Source organism: Arvicanthis niloticus, chromosome 5, assembly GCF_011762505.2.
Source record: "Arvicanthis niloticus isolate mArvNil1 chromosome 5, mArvNil1.pat.X, whole genome shotgun sequence".
Lineage (NCBI taxonomy): Eukaryota > Metazoa > Chordata > Mammalia > Rodentia > Muridae > Arvicanthis > Arvicanthis niloticus.
The window spans coordinates 8505862-8518471 of NC_047662.1; the positions used below are offsets into that span (position 1 = coordinate 8505862).

Consider the following 12610-nt stretch of genomic DNA (forward strand, 5'->3'; position numbering starts at 1 on the left):
TCCAGATTGCTTTACATAGATAACTGTTTTTCAAAACCGCAGAAGTCCACAGAATTGACGTTACAAACATTCCTGTATTAATGGTCATTTTGATTAGAGACCTGTCTGTCTCCTGACAGCTTCCCTGTCTTGGATTCTAAGAAGAAATTGAGCCCCTTTGGAGTTACTCCAGTTGGGTGAGACAGCCACTAGGCAAGAATTGCCTCTTTTCATCTACAGACAAAATACTGTCTAGAAAAAGGACACACTTGCAGAATAGTCGACTGATTATATCTGCCAAGACAGAGTGATCAGCCCTTAAAAATTCTGCATTACTAGATCTGTCAGATGACCCTGGGCCAGAAGGCTGAAGACCTGATGCTCCAACGTTTTCAAGTAAGGGACTGTCTAGGTAATCAGCGGTCTCTATAAATTGGCTAAGTTTTAGAAGCCATGCTTTGTGCTTCCCATATTTTCAGTTAATTCAGTCAATCTGGATTTCTGATGGGGTTGAAGACTTATAGTCTCATAGCCAACCCAGCCTATTTACTTTGAGAGAAACGATTTGAGAGAATGTTTTTCAGCTGACATTTATTCTAAAGCCAAGACATAAGCCAGATACAGAACTATAGTCTGTAAGTTAAGATAGATGACAAGAGTCCTTTTTATTGACAATTTATTGGACTGGGTATTAGGTCTATCTTGTACCTTACTGTTACAAATTTTTATGGTGTGGGGAGCCAACAGAAGGCCACTATCATCCTTGCAGCCATCTTGAGCCATATACCCTGAAAAGAGACTTGATTACATCAGCCACAACAGCTGAGCACACTCTGATAACATCTTGTTTTAGATACCCTGGATCTTCCCTTGGGTGTGTGAGACTTAGAGATCAGATTTAGAGCCAAGACTTAAGGTGTGATTCAGAGATAAGACCTAAGGGCGTGACTTAGAGGCGTGGCTTAGAAGTGAGACATATACAAGGCGAGAGGCAGACAGAAGAGTTCAGAACAACTTGGAGTTAGTTATTAGGCAGTAGGCAGTACAACTTGGAGTTAGTTATTAGGCATTAGGTAGCAGACACTTGGACTAGAGAACTTGGAAGAAGAAACTTGGGACTTGGACTAGGAAGAGAGACTGAAGAATAAATGGGATTGAATCACACTCTGTCTGGTCTCCATTCTTTGAGTCCGTCTTCTCTTTCTTGCTGAACTCCGACCCGCATACTGGAGCAGCTTGGGGCAGTGCGAGCTCTAACAATTTAGCCCCCAAGACTTTTGGCAGTGCGGGTCCTAACATTGACCGAGCGGTCTGCAACATTTTGTCCCCCAAGTGTGGGGCAGCTCGGGCCACAACAGTATAGTTGTACCCTAATTATTTTGAGAGAAAGTTTTTTTTTATTCTGACAAGAAGGGTGATATGTAGCAGGATACCATCACACTATATTTATATAAAGCTCAGCGATTGGGCTGGATGAGAGGTAGGCAAAGAGAGGAGAGGAAGAGGAGAAGGAAGAGGATGGAGCAGAGGGAGAGGGGAAAATGGTGGTGGGTCTCCAGCAGTCTAAGGTAGATGTAATATTTAGGTTAAGTATGGGCTAACACCTCTAATTGTGTGGGCTTCTTGTTATTTGAGCATTACCAAATATATAAAGCTATTGAATAATCTTTAAACATTAGAGTCTCATTTCTACTGGGTACTGCATGCATGGTGGGATGGTCTGGGCTCCGCCCTGCCTTGTGGAGACAGTGTGGAAGACTGGCAGAGCTGTGTTCCATGTTGGCGTCTGGTGGGTGGCAGGATTGGTGTCTCTGGCCGCCTGAGCTGAGTAGTGGCAGCACGCCTCATGCCTCAAAGCTCTGCCTAGTCTTGAAATTGGCAGTCCCAATAATAAGTTAGATCGGGTGACATTGTTTTAAATATTACCTGCAACATGGTGGGTTTTGAGAAAAATTGGAAATAGTTCTACCTGAAGACCCAGCTATACCACTTCTGGGCATATACTCAAAAAATACTCCAATATATAACAAGGACACATGCTCTACTATGTTCATAGAAGCCTTATTTATAATAGCCAGAAGCTGGAAAGAACCCAGATGGCCCTTAACAGAAGAAAGGATTCAGAAAATGTGGTATATTCACAAAATGGAGTACTATTTAGCAATTAAAAACAATGACTGCATGAAATTCACAGGCAAATGGATGGAACTAGAAAATATCATCCTGAGTGAGGTAACTCAGACACTAAAGAACACACATGGTTCTCACTGATAAGTGGCTATTAGCCCAAAAGCTTACAGTGTCCATGATACAACCCACAGACCATATTGAGTTTGGAAGGAAGACCAGAGTGTGGATATTTTAGTCTTGAATTGAGGGGAAACAGGATGATGGTGGGACAGAGGGAGAGACCTGGGAGGGAGAAGTGGGAGGAAATAAAAGGGACAGTATCAGGAACTAGAGGTATTGTGAGAAAAGTACAGAGGGTCAGGAAATTGAACAAAATTATGTAGCGGTAGGGAGGGGAATGAGTAACTGGAAATAGCCACTGGAGGGTCTCAGACACCAGGGGAACATGAGGATCCCAGGACCTAAAGTGATGACTTTAGCCGAAATGCACAGAGACGGGCATAGACCCTCAGAGACCACCTCCAGTAGATAGGCACGGCTTGATCCTGGTTGATGGATGTGGCCACCCACCCTTCTCAAAGTTTTAAACTCAATTGTTCCTGTCCAAAGGAAGAACAGGGACAAAAAATGGAACAGAGACTGAAGGAAGGGCCATCCAAAGACTGCCCCACCTGGGGAATCCATCATGTCTGCAGACACCAAACCCAACACTGTTGCTGTGGTCATGAGGCATTTGCTGACAGGAACCTGGATGGTGGTTCATTGGGAGGGCTGGCCAGCAACTGACTAATGCAGATATGAATGCCTGGAGCCAACCATCAGACTGAGCTCAAGGAATGTGGTGGGGGAGGTGGCAGATGGACTGATGGAGCAGAGGGGGATTGCAACCCCATGGAAGAATAACATAGGCTGGCTGGACCACCCAGTAATCCCAGAGACTAGACCACTAACCAAGGAGTGTACCTGGAGGGATCCATGGCTTCAGATACATATGTAGCAATAGAGAAGAGAGGCCCTTGGTCCTCTGAAGGTTTGATGCCCCAGAGTAGGGAGATGCTGGAGCGATGGGGTAGGAGAGGGTAGTTGGATGGGTGGGCATCCTCATACAGGGAAAGGGGATGTGGGATGTGGGATAGGGGGTTGGTAGAGGGGTAATCGGGAAGTAGGATATCATTTGAGATATAAACAAATAGAATGATTAAAAAATAAAATTTAAGAAAAAGAACATATTCTAAGTCATACTTGCTCTTTGTAAGTACTGCTGCACTGTGACAAGTTAGGTTGGAGACTTTGCACGTCCTTGTTTCTCTTCTTAGTTTTTGCAATGATAGGTTTTCTTGGCTATTATCTTCATTAGACTCAGTGATGTTCCTTGTGTTCCACATTCTTTAGAACTTTCCTAGTGATCCACTGTGATATTTTGCCCAGGCCTTTCATAGATATATTGACATGGTTGTGAGCCTTCTCTCACTGATTGTACATAGTTTGTGCCTTGAGTTGTTTGGTTTGTATTTGTTGAAAAAGTCTTGCATCTCTTGCTTGAAATCAATTTGACTTCAGTTTCTGTATCCATTAGTGAGAAACGTCTTTCTTTCTTTCTTTCTTTCTTTCTTTCTTTCTTTCTTTCTTTCTTTCTTTCTTTCTTTTTTTCAGAAACAGTATCTACTTTATTATATGTGGGCGACCACTTGTATGGTAGAAGCCCATGACTGTGATTGGTTAACACATTTTCCTGGAATGGATGGTGAGCACTCATACCACCAGGGTCTCTATGTGGAAGGAGAAGTGGAGAATGCAGACTCAACTGTTGGCCAGCTATTGGCTTCTTATGTTACCTTAGAATTCAGTGTTCTGACTTCTGAGGCATTGTGTGCCATGCTTGTTATTTAGAAGCACAGTGTGCCAAGTAGGCTGGCTTCCACATTGTGCCTGCATTTTCTTCTAAGGTGCTCAGCTGCTGAATCAACTACCAAGTCACAATGATGTTACTAATTGTGATCATAGATCTTCATGGTATATAACCAATGGCAAGTGGTAACTTGAATCATTCTTCAAACAGAAAGCAAACTATCCATTGCAACAAAATTGCCACAAAAATAAGGTTAAAAAAAAAGCATGCAGTAATCTCTGGTCTTCACTCTTGTCTCTAGCCAATCTGGAGGATTCTACTTTTTAAAAAGGGTATAGGTGAAGAAAATGGCCCGGCTCTTGTCTGCATGGCTGTGGAAACTGTCCTGAGAAAATTTCAGTAAGTAGAAATTTCTGGCCTCTCTTTCTTTGGCAGGAGATTTTTATCTGCTCATATTCTTTTTTTTCTCATTTTTTAAAATTTTATATTTTATTTACATTTCAGATGCCATCCCCTTTCCCCATTTCCCCTCCCTAGAAAACCCCTATCTCATGTCCCCTTTTCCTTTTTTGCTTTTATACAATTTTTTTAAAGTGTTAGTCAAAGGCTTTTATACGTTTGGTAATGCTCAATCAGAAGTGCAACCCAATACCCGACCTATATATATCAACTATCCTTGACTGGTGGAAACACATGGATATCTGCCTCCATGCCCCCCCCCCCTTTCTCTTTCTTATCACCTTGCTTCTCTTCTCCTTCATCTTCTCCTCTCCTTACTCCATCTCTTCCTCTCGGTACTCCTTCCCACTTAGCTCCTCCTACATATCACACTTCCTGTTAAAATAACACTTGAGAAATGTTTTTCAATGTACGTTGGTATACCTGGACTGTTGTTATTTTCTTTGTGCATATATTTATGCTCATTTGCTTTTGGATCCAGGTAAAGTCAGTTTTGTGTGATGACTCTACCACATTCTCTTTCTTTCTGTCTTCTGCATTATTCTCTGTGCAAGTTTATTGTGGGATTTTCTAAAGAAATTTGTGAATTCGGTGCTGCATCTGTTTAGTCCTCAGACAGTGATATAAGGAACACTGAGGGTCTGGGTGTCAGTAGTTGCTTATTTCCTGGCCTAGTGTTATGACATAGAAAGTTTATTTGTTCATTTGTTTCTAGGAAATCAATATTTTCCTCACCGATTCTCATTAATCTTATATGACTTCCCATGGAATTCCATCATCTCTATAAAAAGAACTGAATATTTGCTGATACCATGGTCATGATAACTTTGTGTAGTAAGTGTCTCAGTGTTCAGAATGAGGTCTTATGTTTTTATTCATGTTTGTATGTGTGCATATATGAGTATGTATATGTATTGGTATGTCTTCCAGAAGGCCCATATCATACATTTTTCTTTCATGTTATCCTACAAGAGTGATAACCAGAGAGGATATCTGTAACAACAAGGCTCTGAAGAGTCTCACTGTATTCATATTTATTACTGATTGGGAACCTGAGAACTGCCTGGAACAAAGCCATGATGTAGATATATTCATGTTCAGGAAGATATTCCAATATGATAGTATTTTAGCAGATTTGATATAATTAGGGAATTGTTCCAAGGCCATACCCTGCAATGGTTCATTTTATCTCTATGGACATCTGTTATCCCTGGCAGCTATCGGTGAGTTTCTACCATGCTTCCTCTGTGATTTTGTTTTGACATTGCATAGAACACTTATTCTCAACCCCTGAGTTGTGAATTCTTTGTGGTCAATTGATGCTTTCACAGGGGTTGTCAAAGACCGACCATCGTAAAACACATATTTCTTATGGTCTTGGGAACTGATACCCCACTCCTGTATCAGTCTACATGTGGTTCTGAAACATGTAGATGCATCAATTTATGAGTTCCTGGAACTGTAATAAAAGTTTACCAGAGCCCTAGAAACATGGAGAACAACTGGCTAAAGCGAAAGCTGTCCTGTCCAGCAGGGCATTAAATAGGAGTCCAGGGAGGTCACCTGAAAAGGGGGGGATACAGGCAAAGATGCAAAGAAACACAGCTTGTCTATAGGCTGATCAAACCGTAATTTTTACTTTTCTACACAGGGGTTATATACACAAAAAGGCAGGATGTTGGGGAAGGGGATGATGCAGGAGCATAAGTGTTTAGGGGGAATACAGATATCTTCCAGAACAGAGTATCAGCTGGGTGAAGCTTCAGGGGACAGGTCACTCTGACTCCACCTATGATTCACTTGTCCCTATCTAAGTTAGTATTATCCATCAAGGTTACTTATCTACAAGGTTTATGATTGAGACCTGGCAACTTTCCACCAAAGCTACTTGTTTACAATAGCTTCTAGCCATCTGTTTCAAGGTTTTTTTCACAGAGACCCAAGACTTGGTGCTAGCAGGCTTTAAGCCTATGGCTGATTACAGGCCTTCAGTGTACAAGCAGAGATGCCCCTGACAGAAAGCATAAGGGAATTCCATTTAAAGACATTTCTGGCTTTAATTTTAATAATCTACATTTTAATGCATTCATGTGAATGTCAAGGGATCAAGGTCAGTGCATACAAAGCTGTTCATGGGAGTGGAAAATATGACCATATTGAAAGGAGAAGTAAATTGGAGATAAAGAGTTTTATCTCATGAACAATCGAAAGCATCTTAGATGATGATGTAAATGGCTGTAACTAAATCTGATGACAACTTACTATTTTGCAAAACCCATGATATTTGGCAGATAGAATCTTTGTACTCCAAAACAACAGGGCACACATGCAAAATAAATACACTATATTTACCTGGTAGAATGAAGTGGAATCTTATAAAAGGGTCAGATATTCTACTATCAGGGTATTCTAGTGTGATATCTAACGGAATGCCATTCAGTTCTAGGCATCCATCACGATGGTCATGAGCCATTTGTCCTTGACTCTTGACCCTGGAAGATAAGTTCTCAGTAATAATCCTGAGTAATAGGGATTTGCAGCAGGCATGCACGTGCTCTGTGTTTGTGCCTGGTGCCTGCTGACATTAGAAAGAGTCCCCAGATTATACTCACACTAAATATGTCATTGCCTGCTCTCATGTCTGTAGAAATGTTGATAAGATTCCTTGTATCATTTTGATTTTAATGTCCTTTTATGTGGTTTATCATTGCCCATAATGAAGTATTAATTTCATCTTTGTATTTTTCAAACACTGTTGTGAAATGTCAAGAAGAGTTCTAATATTTGAAACTGGGAGAAGACAAACAAAAAGAATGAGTGCTTCTCTGGTAAACACTCCACAGGTCAGTGTGCTGTCTACATTTCTTTGAAAAGTCCCTTTTTTATTCAAACCATTCAATACTTTTGTTCTCTACATGTGGTAATGTTATCTAAAGAGCTTATTTTCTGTGATCTTCATTTTCTTCAGAGATAATACAAATTTAATGTTTAGGTCTTTCTCATATATAACATGATTATATTTTCACTGGATTTTCTACTGTGAGTAAGTACAATTTCTATGGACTGAAGACTTGCATGTCTCAAAGAGAATCTGTTGTAAATGATGGTCAAAAAATATATCAATGGCTAATTTCTACATTGCATGGAGTTGTGTTCTTTTATATTAGTGTGGAAGGAAGGTCTCATGTTTTACATAAATTGCATTTCAGAGATGGTCAGAGTTCCAGACAAAAGCTTGTGAATGTGGATATGGAATCATGTGGACATTGGTGTCACTGAGCAATATATGAAAGAGAAGAATTTGCCGAAGGATAAAATTATAAAGGATTCACTGTCTTGAATCCTAATAGTAAATATATTAGTTCTCTAGAGGCACAGATGATGGCAGGAATATGTGTCTTTCTTTTGTCATAACATTGATGTGTTTGTGAGCAGACACAGATGGCAGTATTTTATTTTATTTCATGGGTTTTTTTTTTTTTTGGCATTTTATGTCAAACAATAATCATGGCTGTATTTACACTTAAAATCTGTTTGTCTCAAGAGAGAGATACAGCTCATTGTGGTGTTCTTTGGTCACTTCTCAATATAGAAATGGTTACTTCCCTTTGTTTTTTGTTTCATGTTTAGAAGTAGTGTAAGTCCTGTGCTCTCCACCTTTGTATTTCATCACATGGAATTTATTAGTAAAAATATTCTGTGGTGTATGGCCTTGGTGCTGTGCATGATTCGTAAATTTTCAAGCATGCATGAATGCCTTTCCTAATTTGTTTTCTACTTTTCTTTAGAAGGAACAATGCTTCTACTCTATGTTTCTTCTTCTACCAAACTATATATTACATAAGCAACTGCTGGAGGGTTGTGATGATGTTTCTATTTTTCTTTTTTTTTAAATTTTTTATTGGTTATTATATTTATTTACATTCCAAATGTTGTCCCCCTTCCAAGTTTCCCCTCTGTAAACCTACTATCCCATGCTCTCTCCCCTCTGCCTCTATGAGTTGAAGAGACAAAAGGCAGCCTTTCTTATTTAAGTCAAATTAGATATTGATTACTTACTCCCAATATCTTTGAGACATCACTGACCTCTTGCATGTTTTCCAGGAAGGTCAGATTATTGATCAAAGTCTTTGTGGTTGTTTCAGTGTATACATTTCTCTTTATATAGCTTGCCAAGCACCTTCCCATAACAAGGCCACTGGAACACAGTAGTGAGTGCTATTGTAGGCTCCAGCTTGACTTCTTCATATACAGTGAGTTTGTCAGTCTTATCTTTAACGATGAGGAATTGCTGTTAGTTTGTGGAGAGCAACCCCCTCATATACTTTTAAGTTAGCATTTTTCAATTTTATTTTTCTTACACATATGTTACAAAGAGGACAGTCAGCAGAACTCCACGGAGTCTTGCTCCATGGACTTTTCCTATGCATTGGCAGAATTGTAAGTGTGGCTATGCAATATTGTACAAATAGATCTTGCATTCTAATAGACTGGGACTTCTGCTTAACTTCATAGCTAGAGTTAATACAGCTTGAGGAAATTTAATATTTAAACATGCTATCCTACTGTGGAGTACTCAACTTGTTTGTTTAAAATACTTTTCAAAGAACAATGTCAAAGCAAAATTATTTTCTATGGACATCTCATTATCACTAATGAATAGAATAACTAATGAATACAATAACCATAATTTATGTAATTTTCTATTCCTGCTAACCCCAAATTACATGTGTATAATTTGTTAAAAGCATCAAATCCAGAGGCAATGCAAAATGAATATGTCACTATGAATATTGGATGACAAATAGTGACATTTGTAAATGTTTGCTATCTTGAACAGTCAAAGCCAATGACAAATTTCATAATGGAGAACTTTAAAAGATATTATATAATCAAAAATGCAAACAAAATTTCTGAATATACTGACAGTGGCAAATCTTTCATGTGTTGCTAAGGTCTTGGTAAACCACAGAAAATTCATAAAGGTGAGAGCCTTTCTAAATGTGAGCATTACAGTAAGTCATTGCATAGATTGTCTAAGGAAGAACAACAGTTCATATCTTAACAGACATCTCCATAAAACTTTTAGAAAACATTTGTCCTTCAATATTTTATTACCTCATTTATATCATTAAGTATATTTTAATTAGTTATTTTTTAACTAATTAAAACATTTTTGTCCAGTAACAAATAAGCAATTTTCCATTCCAGGGAATGTTAACCTTTAAGGATGTGGCTGTGGACTTCTCACTGGAGGAATGGGAATGTCTCGATCTTGCTCAGAGGGCATTGTACATGGATGTGATGTTGGAGAATTACAACAATCTATTGTTTGTGGGTAGGGATACTCTTCTTGTTGAATCTCAGTATATTTTTAATTTTTTTCTAATATTCTATTTATGTAAGTTCTCTGAAATGTCAAGAAACCACTAGAATAAAGGAAGTTGTGGTTAGAATCACAACTTTTTCATGGTGTTTCCTTATGATTCTCTCCTTTCTTTGGAAAAGTAACCAGTGCTATATTCTCTGAGATCTCTCCTTACGTCTTATCTAGCTTCAACCAAAACTTCTAATTTCAAAAAAATTAAATATTGAGAACAAGGAATTATTTTTATACAGATTATAGTCAGAGTATTTTAATCTTACTATTGCTTTAAAAGGTTCCCTTATTTATGATTTTTAAAAATGCAGAAGGCTTTAAGTAGATATAGAGCTGTTGATTTGGAAATTTTTTTTTTTTTTTACTTTTTGATATTTGGTCTCTGTGTTTACTTCTGAGACAGCATGATCTTTATCCTAGCATATTGCGTGTTGAAACAAGCCTATTTAGTGTTTTCCATGGCAATATTGGATACATCATAAATTTATACCTGAGCAAAGCTATACAGCATCACACTGAATCAAATTAAAAAATAAAAAAAAAATAGAGATACATTGTTCAGAGATCGACTTCCTAAAAGTTTCTTACTGATGGATCAGTTGTTTGTCCTAGTTTCTGAAAGGTACAATTTCAAAATAATATTTAGAGGGCTATTATCATTTCTTATTATTTGATATAGATCAGTTTTGAGGTTCTTCTGAGGATCCATGTAATTTTTTTAAAAAGAAAAAACCTTTCAAGAGCACATATCCATGAGAATATCTAGTTTACCAAAAATCCAGAGAATAGTGATTTTTGAATCACTTACTCCCCATTTAAGTAAACCCTATCACCACTAATTGCCCCTCTTTTTTTTTCCCAGAAAAGTCTCATATATCATATGGAAAGGTCTTGGATGAAGACACACTGTACATTGTCCATGAGCATGTGAATATCCAAGAAAAGTCTTCTAAATGCAATGAACTTAGCAATATGATTCTTGAAACTGTCCAAAGTACACCTCATAAAACTAACACCAGAGATGCCTGTCTTCAATCCTCAAACCTAAAAAGGCATAAAATGGGGAACACCAGAGAAGTTTGCAAATATAACAAGAGTATAAAATGTTTAAATGAGTGTTCTATCATTAGTCTCAATCAAGGACTCCACAAAGGGAAAAAAAGCACACAACAGAAATACAGAATTTGATAAGGTTTTTGTCTCTAAAGGTAAATCGATGCTGAAACAAGACAATGGTGGTATCAATGCTTACAAATGTAATAAATTTGACAAATGCTTTACCCAGAGAGGCAATTTTCAAAGTCAGCAGATAATTCATCCAGGAACTAAACTTTACAAATGTAGTGAATGTGACAAATGCTTTACTCACAAAATTAGTCTGAGGTGTCATCAGCGAATTCATACAGGAGAGAAACCTTTCAAATGTAGTGAATGTGACAAATGCTTTACCCACAAAATTAGTCTGAGAAATCATCATGGAATTCATACAGGAATGTTGTATAAATGACAAATGCATTACTCACAATCAGTTTGAGAAGTCATCAGAGAATTTGTACAGTACAGAAACCTTCTAAATAAAGTAAATGAGACAATCTTTTCCAAGAAATATCTTAAAATTCATTAGAGAATACTTACAGGACAGAAACCTTTTAAATGTTTTGAAGGTGTAAATCCTTTACTTTTGGCCTATCTCTTAGAATGTAACAGAATACATACAGAAGAGAATATTCACTAATGTAATATATGTGGAAATATCTTTGAGAATTACTATGATTATGAAAAACTTGTGAAAACCTTCATGCAGTGTTCAAATCTTAGATACTGTCAACTCTTTATGTTGGGATAAACTCTCAAAATGTGACAATGTAAGAAAGTTTTTATGAAATTTTTACATGCTCACTCTCAAATATTAAAAGATGAAGACAAGTGGGGATAGCAGAAGAATATAGTTTTCTGCCATACTTTTCTGGAGACAGAAATAATCCATTCCCAAGGAAAACTAAGGTGTGTAACACACCCCTGAAACTATCTAATAAAACTGACAGCATTCTGTATATTTAATTCAAATGAAGAAATTCAGACAAATCATTCTTTTTTTTTTGTTTTTTTTTTTTTGTTTGTTTTTTTGTTTTTTTGTTTTTCGAGACAGGGTTTCTCTGTGTAGCCCTGGCTGTCCTGGAACTCACTCTGTAGACCAGGCTGGCCTCGAACTCAGAAATCCGCCTGCCTCTGCCTCCCAAGTGCTGGGATTAAAGGCGTGCGCCACCACCGCCCGGCTCAGACAAATCATTCTTAAAAGATATTTGACAAACTGAGCCACCAAGACAGGATGTTCTTTATCCTATACATATGCCTACAGATGTGAAATTTCCTTTGAGTATCCAGTATTCATAATCTTTTTCAGATGCTAATTTCACATTTCAGGATGTCAACTGACTATGAGTCCCTTGTGATCTGGTCAACAACTCATTTCCATTATCCCTAAGTAACTCCAAAACAGCTGAATGATTCAATAAGTTTGTCTTGGTTGTTTTCAGTTTAGACTTGTGATACTTGGATGAATATATGTTGCATCTTCCCAGGAAATGTTTCTCATAAATCATATGCTGAAGCCACTAATGTTTTCTGCAAGCCAGTAACATAAACTTAATAGTAGTGATTTTCAGTGTGTGGATAACAACCCCTTTGGGACTAGAAATGACCCTGTCACAGGGGTTGCTTAAGAGCACAGGAAAACACCTATTTCCAGTAGTTTTAAGACTGAGAAATCATTCATTTGGTTTCAGATTAGTCTGCCCACATAATAATTTGAA

At 37.8% G+C, this 12610-nt stretch overlaps 1 long non-coding RNA gene across 1 annotated transcript; it reads left to right on the forward strand.

Annotated features, from left to right (window-relative positions):
* The first annotated feature begins 4265 nt into the window (after positions 1-4265).
* LOC143442288 (uncharacterized) lies at positions 4266-12610 on the forward strand. The gene is made up of 4 exons (XR_013110330.1): positions 4266-4357; positions 7188-7260; positions 9629-9755; positions 10660-12610. It is a non-coding gene; the product is annotated as an uncharacterized LOC143442288 (long non-coding RNA).